This window comes from Amia ocellicauda, chromosome 1 (genome assembly GCF_036373705.1).
Source record: "Amia ocellicauda isolate fAmiCal2 chromosome 1, fAmiCal2.hap1, whole genome shotgun sequence".
Taxonomy (NCBI): Eukaryota; Metazoa; Chordata; class Actinopteri; order Amiiformes; family Amiidae; genus Amia; species Amia ocellicauda.
In genome coordinates this window covers 53550062-53561612 of record NC_089850.1, presented here as the reverse complement: position 1 = coordinate 53561612, position 11551 = coordinate 53550062, and positions in this window count along the sequence as shown.

Below are 11551 nucleotides of genomic sequence, written 5' to 3'. Positions count from 1 at the left end.
TTTGCACTCTGACCCGGGGATGATCAGTGGGCAAACGGTATGCACACCGCCCAGTCCGCCCAGTCTCTAGTCAGTAGAAACACAGTTTGCACAAAAGTTCTCCCATTGGCAGGAGACCCAGAGTGAGTAAATTATCACTGCACAGTTGTTCTTATCATGGCCATGGCCTGAAAACAAAAATAACCTGTGAACAAAACTAGCACATTGTATTTGTGCTTTAGGGTTACTATACTTTTATACATGGACTCTGAGGCAATTATTTTGCCAACGGCACTGTTGTTAATAAAGATTGATTGTTGGATTGATTCATATAATGAAGATGATGGTCATGATTATTACAATTAACTTATTTCATAAACTTAACACCTCCCTCTATTCTCCAAACTATTTCTTAATATTCATCATTCAGACTTTTTTTGTGAAGCCTCTGTTAGTAGAAGAATGGTCCTAAATGCATTTATCATGAACTTGACTATTGTGATTCTGAAGACGAAATATTTATCTTCTGAAGGAAACATTTGGTTCTCAATTAAATGTCTGTAATATAATATAATTCAAGTCCTAAATAACAGATGGTTATGGTGAAGGTTTCAGTGCACAAACCACATCTAATACTGCATTCAGTTCTGCTAAGCAGTTTATAAAAATAAGTAAGAAAGTACAATAAAGGTCACACACTCTTTTTCCTGGTCTGAAATGATGATGTGCGATGGACTGTGGAGAGCTGGAAAACCTGGAAGATTATATACAGGACTGATAAAAGGAAAAACCGCTGTGCCCCTTCAAAAAGATGAATTTATCATATCTCTCATAATGACATTTAAAGTTTACAGACTAAGAAATAAACGCATTTCACAGTGCATGTGAATGGAAGAGGTAAAAAAAAATAGTAAGTAATAAAGAGCCACTGAGCAAATGTTTGGTTCCAAAGTGTCAAATGGTGACAGCTTGAACCATTAGGCCATTGAGTAGACAACATCCAAGACTTTTGCAGTTATTAAAGCTTTTCCAATATTGCAATAGGATTTGCATTTTGTCATTCTGTTAAACTAAAATAGCCAAATTTGAGCAAATTTCAAAGCAGTCAAATTTGTAAGAATGACTAGAAGCAATTTATGTTTAAAACAAAAAGGGCACATTAAAGGGAAATTTGATTGAAGTCATTCATGGGAAAAAGAAAATAGGCGGACAGACTCAGTAATACAATATCTTCTTTGTGCATCATAAATATAGCTCAATAAAAATACAAAGGTAAATCACATTTCACATTTCAGTTTTCCTCATGCAGAGCTAAATTATCATGATCTTTTGATGAAGTTTTTTTGTCCATTTTGAACCCTGTGCATTAAAAAAATAAAATAAAATTAAGTCAACCAAACAATTCTTTACTTCAAGGAAGGCAGTATTCTCAGAGATTCAGCAAGGAGTGTACATCTGTGTGCTGTGTACCCGACACGGAAGTCCGCAAAATAAGTGAATTCAAAGTTAGACATTTTTTTAAAGAAAATAAATACCAACTAATCTTGCAATTCATATCCACATGTACTGTATGGCTTTTAAAGTTATTTTATATCAGCCATTGCAAGAAAGCATATTTAATGTGGTTTCAGGAGTGCTTCCTTTAGGCAGTCAGGCGTATGTTCACACTTTCTGTTAGGCTTCTTGCTGTCCTGTTTTGAATGCTGAGTCAATGGAGTCATCTTGATAGGGTTTGATTGATGCCAACAAAAAGTTAAGCAAGGCGTATTGAACCAGTATCCTTTCTTAAGCCATTACCGAGCTACATGACCTGTAACACAGTGGAACAGTAAATGTTGAAAGTTAAAAGAATTGGATATTGGTCTTATGAATATAAAAATAATTGATAAACAAAAAGATTTATACAAACACTACCGTTCAAAAGTTTGGGGTCACTTAGAAATGTCCTTGTTTTCCATGAAAACATACATGAAATTAGTTTGAATAGGAAATATAGCAAAATGAATAGGAAATATAGTCATTGACAAGGTTTGAAATAATGATTTTTAATTGAAATAATAATTGTGTCCTTCAAACTTTGCTTTCGTCAAAGAATCCTTCATTTGCAGCAATTACAGCCTTGCAGACCTTTGGCATTCTAGTTGTCAATTTGTTGAGGTAATCTGTAGAGATTTCACCACATGCTTCCTGAAGTTGGATTGGCTTGATCAGCACTTCTTACGTACCATATGGTCAAGCTGCTCCCACAACAGCTCAATAGGGTTGAGATCCGGTGACTGTGCTGGCCACTCCATTACAGACAGAATACTAGCTGACTGCTTCTTCCCTAGATAGTTCTTGCATAGTTTGGAGCTGTGCTTTGGGTCATTGTCCTGTTGTAGGAGGAAATTGGCACGGTGTTGCAAAGTGATAGCCTTCCTTCTTCAAGATCCCTTTTACCCTGTACAAATCTCCCACTTTACCACCACCAAAGCACCCCCAGACCATCACATTGCCTCCACCATGATTGACAGATGGCATCAAGCACTCCTCCAGCATCTTTTCATTTGGTCTGCGTCTCACGAATGTTCTTCTTTGTGATCCGAACACCTCAAACTTAGATTCGTCTGTCTATAACACTTTTTTCCAATCTTCCTCTGTCCAGTGTCTGTGTTCTTTTGCCCATCTTAATCTTTTCTTTTTATTGGCCAGTCTGAGATGTGGCTTTTTCATTGCAAATCTGCCTAGAAGGCCAGGATCCCGGAGTCGCCTCTTCACTGTTGATGTTGAGACTGGTGTTTTGCGGGTACTATTTAGAAACATAATTATCATGATCTTTTGATGAAGTTTTTTTGTCCATTTTGAACCCTGTGCATTAAAAAAGAAAGTTTACAAACTCAGTGGTGCATTGGGGCCTCCCACTCCTCTTTCTATTCTGGTTAGAACCTGTTTGTGCTGTTCTGTGAAGGGAGTAGTACACAGCGTTGTACCAGATCTTCAGTTTCTTGGCAATTTCTCGCATGGAATAGCCTTCAATTCTCAGAACAAGAATAGACTGACAAGTTTCAGTAGAAAGTTCTTTGTTTCTGGCCATTTTGAGCCTGTAATCGAACCCACAATTGCTGATGCTGCAGATACTTAACTAGTCTAAAGAAGGACAGTTTTATTGCTTCTTAAATCAGCACAACCGTTTTCAGCTGTACTAACATAATTGCAAAAGGAGTTTCTAATGATCATTAGCCTTTTAAAATTATAAACTTGGATTAGCAAACACAACATGCCAGTTGAACACAGGACTGATAGTTGCTGATAATGGGCCTCTGTACACCTATGTAGATATTCCATTACAAATTAGCCGTTTCCAGCTACAATAGTCATTTACAACATTAACAATGTCTACACTGTATTTCTGATCAATTTGATGTTATTTTAATGGACACAAAATTTGCTTTTCTTTTGAAAAAAAGGACATTTCTAAGTGACCCCAAACTTTTGAATGGTAGTGTATGTTATATATGTATATGTATTTACTGTATATAATATATATATATATATATATATATATATATATATATATATATATATATATATATATTAATACATAAATTGTGATGCAGGGTGGGGTGAGGTCCTACCCTTCCCCAGGCCCCGGGGAAGGTGGATTAATGGTGGGTGGGTGGTGGGGGGCACCTGATCAACTGTTTCACCATTAATTGTAAAGCAGGAAGTGCATTCTGGTGTGGAGAGGCAGGAGGGTAGTCAGTGAAACAGTGAATGGTACACATTGTTTATTGACATTGACTATGATTTTGGATTACACACTTGAGTGTGTTTATCTTGTGTGTTGTGTGTTTTATTAGTCATGTGTTTAAAGAGTGAGCTGTGTTGTATATGTTTAGCTAGTCCCAAATAAGGAGTTAAGGTTTTATTTGTCTATTTTGTTTGGTATACTGAGCATTGTATATAATAAAGCACTTTTTGCACCATGCACTTGTTTCCTTAACCCCACTTATAAAGCCCTGGGCTAGTGGCTAACCTCCCCCCCCCCAACAGTGCCACAATACACAGTGCCTATAGAAAGTCTACACACCCTTGAACATTTTTCACATTTTGTTGTGTTAATGCCTCAGAGTTTTCATGCATTTAGATTTTTCACTTATGTACACACTGTTAAGGGAAAGTAAGATTTTATTGTGAAGAAAAAAATATATTAAAAATACAAAAATGAAATTAATTGTCTCCACCCCCCTGAGTTAATACTTGATGGATGCACCTTTTTCAGGAATTACAGCTGTGAGTTTGTTGGGATAATGGTTTGCACACCTGGATTTGGCAATATTTAACCATTCTTCTTTAAAAAACTCAAGGACATTTACCTTTTTGTTTCTTAGCCACTCAAGTGTAGTTTTGGCTGTGTGCTGTGGGTCATTGTCCTGAAAAGTGAACTTCCCTCCCAGTTTCAGCTTTCTTGCAGAAGGTAGCAGATTCTCCACAAGGACTTTTCTTTACATTGAAAATTAATTTTCCCTTCTTCCCTTGCCCCCAGTGCTTGCCGAACATATCAATAACATGGTGCTGCCTCCACCATGCTGCACAGTAGGGATGGTGTTCTTTGGAAGATGCACTTTGAGCCAAACGCTTTGCATTTAGGCCAAAAAGATAGATAGATAAACAGATAGAGAGACACAAACACATTTTTATTTTGGTTGATATTTTGGTCCTATTTTATAAGATGTTTTGTCATTTTATGGATCACATAGCTATCACTGCTAAGAGAGGCTACCCCAGGTGTTTTTGGCATGTTGTTTTTCTGACCAGATAGAATATGCATTGACTTAATGAGAAGTTTAGTCAGTATGCAAAGTTTTTCTGTTCTCGCTTAACAGACTAATACCCACAGCTGGCTAAGGATTCTTGTCATGTCAGCTTGATACGAGTCTGTACTATAGTGACCACTGTACTGATGAAGAGATGTAAAATCTTGGAATTAGGTCGGGAGTTATATCCTAGCTTCTTTTTAAACTTCAGCTTGAAGTTTGTGACAGAATAGAATAATGTTCATTTTGAATTATAGTTCTGTTAAAGTTGAAATTTGTAATGTTTTATGCCTTGAACTGCACTGTATTTTTGCACTTTGTATTGCTCGTATATTTTGTAAGTCACCCTGGATAAGGGTGTCTGCCAATAAAAAAAATAATAATAATAAAAAAATAAAAAATAATAATAATAATAATCATTATCATCATCATCATCATCATCATAATAATATTTTTTTATTGATATATATTTGTTTTATGCTGTATGATTTGCAGGGGATGCTAGTCTTATGTGTTTATGAGATTTGTTTTGTGTGTGTTGTTTTTGTTTATCCCAAACAAGCATAATCTATACTTTTTAAGGCTGAAAGCTGTTTTGCATGGAGCTATGTCTTTTTATTTTAAAAGATTCCCACTGCACCGTCTTCTGTTTTTCCCATTTGCTCCTTTTACGAGACTTCCCCATTTACTTTCTCTCACATTCCCTCATCATGATTGATAATAAGTTGTCATAGTCAAATGGGCAGTTGTTCTGTTCATTATTTTTGAGTCGTTGAGGCAAACTGCAAACCAGTTAAAACACAGATAAGAAAGCCTTCAGTAAGCAAGTACAGATACACAGACTGCTATTTCCGTAGCAAAGTATCAGGAAACAAAGTGCAGAACAAAGGCAGCCTTGTAACGATCCTATTCCCTGGAAGTGCTTAAATAAGACTGAAGAATTGTAACACCTGTGATACTGTGTTATGTTTTCCCAGATTTGTATCAGCTCCGTGTTTCCTGTAGGATGCTGCCTTTGTGTTCCAGAGTCAATGAGAACACATTTTCAGTCCCACTAAATTGTCAGTAGAGTTGCCTGCATCAGAGGATGAAATAAGCAAATTAAATCAAATACCTGCCAGCAAGTATCTCTTAAAAGCACAACGTGCACAGAATTTTACCTCAGAATATGGGCTGTACATGTTCTTTCTTCATTATAAACTCCTGCTGTTGTTTGGAATATTTCTTATTGCCAATGAGGAGTGCATTTTTTGTGTGTGTTTTGTGTGTGTATTATTGTTCATAATAAAGAACCTTCTAATTTTGTCCTGTCAGACATAATATAGACCTTGCAAGTCATTTTTACGTTTTATATATATATTTAAAAAACCTTACCAGATGTAAGCATGACCTCTCTGTAGTCATTTCTTTTTTGTATTTTGTATATGATTTTGTGATATTGCTCATTGGAGAGTATGTCATGTCTTTGTTGTCTTGATCTGATTCCAGGAAGACTAACTCACATCTATCTCATAATACAATAGCTGAAAAATATGTGTAGATTAGGATGGCAATTCCAGAGCATATATGAACATGCAATGGCAGTGTGACAGTATACAGTAGGTTAACATTAAAGACCAGGTGTTTTTTTTTTAATAATTAAGAGAAACAAGCTGATCTGTTCGTGTGCTATAGCATCACTAAAGCCTGTCTGTTTCAGCTGTGTTGTTGTTTGTGAGAAGGATTTTGTGAACACTGCATAGCTGACGTGCATGTATTTTTTTAACAAGTAACTATCAAGGATATAAATGATTAACATATTAACACATATCCATGATAAGCAAATTAGTTTATTTTAGCATCAGAACGAATGTTTTGAATGGTAAATGCATTTCAAGTGGCCGAGCTAAAGAGACTCAATTTCTATTTTATTTTTTATTTTATGTTATTGTCATTTGCATTTTTTATGTGTGGATATCCTTTTCTTGTTTCTTTTACAGTACTTCACAAACAAGCCAATACCAATACCCCAATATCACAGCAGAAGTACCTTATTGTGTATATACATGTATAACAACCAATCAATTAACACTGACATTTTAAGTTACAGAGGACTTATATATATATATATATATATATATATATATATATATATATATATATATATATATATATATATATAAGTCCTCTGTAACTTAAAATGTCAGTGTTAATTGACATTTTAAGTTACAGAGGACTTATATATATATATATATATATATATATATATATATATATATATATATATATAATGACCAGAGGTTAATCACATAAACTTAATAATTTGTAGAGGCCAGTTACCAACAGGTCATTCATACTGTGAATAACCTCTTACTACATTTGTTAATTTATAGCATAATTTATTTGGCCTGATCTGAAGTGTACAGGTGTACCTGTGCTTGCTGTTTTAGCTCCCCAATCTTTATTTTCCCTGCTGAAATTTATCAGTGTTCTCAAGGCATAATTATATAAAAAGCTGTGGATAGGCATGGCTGTTAACCTTCAGGGGTTAAAAACCTGTAGCACTGGTTTATGCATACTTGCAGTCTGAAATTGTGACTGTCAGAAGTTGGGCTGTATTTCCCTTGCATGCATCACTCCAAATTTGCAGACATGTATTCACATATTTCTGAAAACTGTCATATATACTGTATATATAGATAGATATATCATCATCATCACCATCAGCCTATATCAATCCACTGCTGGATTAGGGAGGCTTTCATCCAGCAATGGATCAATATATAAGAGAAAGAGATAAGGATTCACAAAAGGGGAATGTTACGTCATAGTTGTCTTTGAAACAGTGTGTCACCAGCTTGCATATTGATCACTGTTTGTTTGAGTAAATGTGTCAAATTATTAATTTTGTTTTTTGATTCTTCTATTCTTGATGCAGCGATATGTTTTCTGGAGTCACCTCTTAGCTTACCTTTCTCACCCATTTGACCATGACAAAAGCTACAGTGTGTGCAAGAGGATGGGCAGACACACTCTTTCACTTTCCAGGAATGTTTATTTGCACAAATGCATTTCAAAGTGTCTTCTTTCTTCTTTGAAAATGTTCAAACTTTTCATTTATAAATGTAATTATGTTAATTTGGGAAAGAGAAAGCATATGCAGCACCCAGAATATTACAAGTTTTGCTAATAAGATTACAGATAATAATAATATGAATATATTTTTCAAACATATACTAATGGAAAGGGGTGGTGTATTTGTAATTTTGATGGGAAAAAAAAAAAAAAAAGAGATAAGGTTTGGAGGCACTTAGTACAGACAAATTTCCCTTGCAAATCAAACTTCTTTGCTTTCAGCTCTATTTGGCCACACAGAAACTTCTTTTTTTTTTCACTTTTCCACTTGTTCCATCTTTTCTCTAATTTTGTTTGAATCTTCGGTTACACTGGAGACATTTTCCTGTCTGCAAAATTTCTGGCCAGTGTGTGATGCAGCAAAAAGACTTAATGCAAGTCGTTTAAAAAGGAGGCTTGTTTTTACAAGCTCATGGTGTCTTAATGCAGATATTTGTTGTCAGATTGACTTGGATCCATGACTCACTACTTCCACAGAGATGTTGTGTGCCTCTTCCAATGGCAACTGATGTGAAACAGGAAACCAATGTTTTCTAATCCATGGTATTCCTTTATACTGGATTAAATTAATTTAGTTAACTTTTTTTATGTAGATGATGATACTACTACTACCACTACTTCTACTACATCTACTACTAATAATGATATAAATAATAATTGTGACAATTGAAGTAAAATTGACAATTGATGTTATCACAATCAGTAACCAATTAAATGTAAATACAAAAATATAAGGATTGAAATTGAGTGCTTGTGAAAATAAACAGACTAAATATTGTTCCTTGAATCTCAGATTGTATTAACATCCAATTGTACCCCACATTTTGTATCGTCATCTACTATTTTATTATTTCTGTGCTCTAAAGCTTTATTTTAATATATTTTCCCTCCGTATTTAAGATTTACGATTCCCACCATATCAACAGGTTCCCACCATGAACATTGTCAGCACCTTCCTCTCTCTTTAAGAAGTTGTTCAGTGTCTTGTGTAAATACAGTGAGGGAAAAAAGTATTTGATCCCCTGCTGATTTTGTACGTTTGCCCACTGACAAAGAAATGATCAGTCTATAATTTTAATGGTAGGTGTATTTTAACAGTGAGAGACAGAATAACAAAAAAAAAATCCAGAAAAACGCATTTCAGGAAAGTTATAAATTGATTTGCATGTTAATGAGGGAAATAAGTATTTGACCCCTTCGACTTAGTACTTGTTGGCAATCACAGAGGTCAGACGTTTCTTGTAATTGGCCACCAGGTTTGCACACATCTCAGGAGGGATTTTGTCCCACTCCTCTTTGCAGATCCTCTCTAAGTCATTAAGGTTTCGAGGCTGACGTTTGGCAACTCGAACCTTCAGCTCCCTCCACAGATTTTCTATGGGATTATGGTCTGGAGACTGGCTAGGCCACTCCAGGACCTTAATGTGCTTCTTCTTGAGCCACTCCTTTGTTGCCTTGGCTGTGTGTTTTGGGTCATTGTCATGCTGGAATACCCATCCACGACCCATTTTCAATGCCCTGGCTGAGGGAAGGAGGTTCTCACCCAAGATTTGAAGGTACATGGCCCCGTCCATCATCCCTTTGATGCGGTGCAGTTGTCCTGTCCCCTTAGCAGAAAAACACCGCCAAAGCATAATGTTTCCACCTCCATGTTTGACGGTGGGGATGATGTTCTTGGGGTCATTCCTCCTCCTCCAAACACGGCGAGTTGAGTTGATGCCAAAGAGCTCGATTTTGGTTTCATCTGATCACAACACTTTCACCCAGTTCTCCTCTGAATCATTCAGATGTTCATTGGAAAACTTCAGACGGGCCTGTACATGTGCTTTCTTGAGCAGGGGGACCTTGCGGGCGCTGCAGGATTTAAGTCCTTCACGGCGTAGTGTGTTATCAATTGTTTTCTAGGTGACTATGGTCCCAGCTGCCTTGAGATCATTAACAAGATCCTCCCATGTAGTTCTGGGCTGATTCCTCACCGTTCTCATGATCATTGAAACTCCACAAGGTGAGATCTTGCATGGAGCCCCAGACCGAGGGAGACTGACAGTTATTTTGTGTTTCTTCCATTTGCGAATAATCGCACCAACTGTTGTCACCTTCTCACCAAGCTGCTTGGTGATGGTCTTGTAGCCCATTCCAGCCTTGTGTAGGTCTACAATCTAGTCCCTGACATCCTTGGACAGCTCTTTGGTCTTGGCCGTGGTGGAGAGTTTGGAATCTGATTGATTGATTGCTTCTGTGGACAGGTGTCTTTTATACAGGTAACGAGCTGAGATTAGGAGCAGTCCCTTTAAGAGAGAGCTCCTAATCTCAGCTCGTTACCTGTATAAAAGACACCTGGGAGCCAGAAATCTTGTTGATTGATAGGGGATCAAATACTTATTTCTCTCATTAACATGCAAATCAATTTATAACTCTTTTGAAATGCGTTTTTCTGGATTTTTTTGTTGTTATTCTGTCTCTCACTGTTAAAAATACACCTACCATTAAAATTATAGACTGATAATTTCTTTGTCAGTGGGCAAACGTACAAACTCAGCAGGGGATCAAATTTTTTCCCTAACTGTAGATTATATAAAGAGATCAGACAAGGTTATTTCATTTAGTTTTGATCAATTCTGTTTATATTCCTGCAATCTATATTGCAAGATAATACATTGTTTATTAATTGTACTTGTGTGTTTGTCCAGAATAACGCTTGTGTTGCCCACATTCTTTTTGGGAGCACGAAAATTTGCCCCCACAATAATTGGTCCCCGCTACAATTCGTCCCCCACGACAATTCGCCCCCATCATTATATGTTCTCCACTTGAACATTTGTAACCATGAATGCATTCACTTATTGTAGAGCCATAGAGCACACATATGTGTATATATAGTAGGCAGGCTATATATATATATATATATATATATATATATATATATATATATACAGCTCTGGAAGAAAATGAGAGACCACTGCCATTTCATTCCATTCATAATTTTATTTGGAATTTGGGAGAAATGTTTTCAGTAGTTTATGAAATAAAACAAAAATGTTTTTTTTATCTATAAATAGTAAAACCAGAGAAACTGATAATTTTGCAGTGGTCTCTTATTTTTTCCAGAGCTGTATATATATATATATACACACACACACAATTATTTTGTATTATTTATTATAATGTATGTTTTTAATTGATACATTAATTTGAGACTATAACCCCAATAAATAAGTTTTATACAAAACTGGCAGTGATGGTTGAAGGCTACTTAAAATAGGATTCATGTTAAAGTTGTACATCACTTGGTGCAGTGGTTAGGGACCAATAAGCACAGCACTAGTATTATTTTTAATGTAAGAAATCAATAATAATAATAATAATAATAATAATAATAATAATAATAATAATAATAATAATAATAATAAGGCATCCACGTGTGCACTGAATAAAATAACAAATGAATAAATGATATTTGTCAGAAGGACTGACCCTCCATATGTAAGCACTGTATTTTCAAAAGCCTTCTAATTGTTCATTGTACTCTGATACCGTTTAACTCCAGAAAATTATATATTTAAATAATAATAAATAATAATAATAATAATAATAATAATAATAATAATAATAATAATAATAATAATAATGTACACATAAGAAATATAACCCAGATCACCAGG